Consider the following 2,413-nt stretch of genomic DNA (forward strand, 5'->3'; position numbering starts at 1 on the left):
GGACGAAGATGGATCAAAGACTAAAGTAATAGCCAAGTCAATCAAGGATTGGCCCAATTTGAGATCCATCCCATGGGCAAGAACCATGCTTGCATGAATCTAGCATAACTGTCCTCTGAGAGGCTCCACCCAGCAGCTGACTGAAACAGATGCAAAGACCCTCAGTCAAACATTAGATGGAGCTTGGGAAATCTTGCAGAATAGTTGAGGGAAGGATAGAGGAACCAGATGGCTTAGGGACTACACAAGAAGACCAACAGAGTCAACTAGCTTGGACTCTTTGGGCCTCCCAGAGAGTGAACCACCACAAAAGATCATATAAGGGTTGGACCTAGCCACCCATATGTAGCAGATATGCAGCTTGGTCTTCATATGGGTCCACAACAACTGGACCAGGGGCTTACCCTGACTCTGTTGCCTGCTTGTGAATCCTGTTCCCCTAACTGGAATGTCTTCTCTGGCTTTAGTGAGAGAGATGTATCTAGTCCTGTAGTGATGTGCCAGGATCCATTTTGCAATAAAATAATACCAGCTGTCCCTTAAATTCTTGCCAAAATAATTCTTTGTGCAGTGGTTTTCCACTAGACAGCAGTTGTTACTTAGACATGGCTAATAACTCAGACAAAGACTGTGGCAGTCTAAAATACCCTTGCTTTTCCAGTCCCGGCCAAGGAATTGCCACTTGTTGGAATACCCCAGAAGAAAGGAGCTTCCAGTGCCAATATCCTCCTGGGTACAGTGGTCTGACCTGTGAAACTGCCACTACTTCCTGTGGAGGGAATGCCTGCCCAACAGGAGGCAACTGCTATGAAGACCCTACGTGCCTTTCTCTATTCACTCTGCTGGAAGGGTCTGTGAGAAAGATCACAATGAGTGTACTTCCAGCCCTTAGCACAATGGGGCTGTGTTCTAGGATGGAATCCATGGCTCCTCCTGCTTCCGTGTGCCTGGATACCAAGGCAGGCATTGTGACTTGGAAGTGGATAAAAGTATTTCTGGTGCCTGCATGAATGAGGCTCCGTGCTTCTAAGAAATGGGATGATACATATGTCTTTCCGCGAGAAGATTCCGGTGAGAACTGTGAGTTGGAAATTGATGAATGTGGATCCCAGTCTTGTCTACATGGCACCATGAGTCGGGGTGCTCTTGGGGCTCACTTCTGTGACTGTGCCCCTGGATTCCTTGGCGACCACTGTGAAGTCGACTTTGATGTATTTGCCAGCCAGCCTTGTCTCCATGGAGGTTGATGTGTGGATAGAGGAAACAACTTGCATGAGTAGTGGATTCACAGGGACACACTGTGAGACAGTGGTGCCTCTTTGTTGGTCAAAGCCTTGTCTCAATGATACAACATGTGACGACACTGTTGAAAGCTATATTTTTTGCCTCTGGCCTGGATACACAGGTACCTTGTGTAGATGTGAGATGGACATAAATGAATGCAGTAGCAACTCCTGCCAATTTGGTGCTTTGTGTGTGTGTGTGTGTGTGTGTGTGTGTGTGTGTGTGTGTAGAGTTGTCCTCAGAAGGTGTATAAGGTCACATTGCTGGCCTACCTTCCTCCTTCAACTGCCTCAGACCTCAGGCTGTGTTTGTATCTGTCAGCCTGGATTCATAGACAGGAGCCTAGGATAACTGTCCTCTGTGAGGCTCCACCGAGCAGCTGACTAAAAACTTAGGTAGAGACAGCCAAACATTAAACACAGCATGGGAAGACTTGTAGAAGAGTTGGGGGGAATGGAGGATTGAGGAACCCAGAGGGGATAGGGATTCCATGAGAAGACCAACAGAGTCAACTAACCTGAACCCTCTTGGGCTCCCAGAGACTGAACTACCAACCACAGAACATATAAAGGCTGAACCTAGGCCCTGCCCCACCCCCAGAATATGTAGCAGATGTACAGCTTGGTCTTCATGCAGGTCCCCCAACAACTGGAGTGGAGGCTTATCCTGACTCTGTTGCCTGCCTGTGTAGATCCTGCTCTCCTAACTGGGATGTTTTGTCTGGCCTCAGTGGGAGTGGAAGTACCTAGTCTTGCAATAATGAGGTGCCAGCATGGGTTGGTTCTCTGGGAAGAACCACCCACTTCTCAGAGGTAAAGAAGGATGGGAACAGAGGAAGGGGCCCCATGAGGGAGGACTGGAAGGAGAGTTAGGATGTGATAAGGATATAAAATGAATAAATATAATAAAATAAAATATTTTAAAAAACACTATTTTTCCAAACTATATACATAACATAATGTAATATATTAATATTATCTATTAAATATTGACTAACTATGAGGCTCTGTATATTCCCCAGCAAGCTACATAGAAATCACATCAGTCAACAACCTTTTCTGCCTTGTACGTTTCAGAGAATGGTCTATAATAGCCATGCTTGTGATTTTGAATGAGCGTAAATAGTAAA

General features: G+C 46.1%; 1 pseudogene; it reads left to right on the forward strand.

Annotated features, from left to right (window-relative positions):
• Positions 1–527: 527 nt before the first annotated feature.
• On the forward strand, positions 528–1,635 carry LOC127670138 (protein crumbs homolog 1-like; annotated as a pseudogene).
• The last annotated feature ends 778 nt before the right edge of the window (positions 1,636–2,413 follow it).

Source organism: Apodemus sylvaticus, chromosome 19 (assembly GCF_947179515.1).
Source record: "Apodemus sylvaticus chromosome 19, mApoSyl1.1, whole genome shotgun sequence".
Lineage (NCBI taxonomy): Eukaryota > Metazoa > Chordata > Mammalia > Rodentia > Muridae > Apodemus > Apodemus sylvaticus.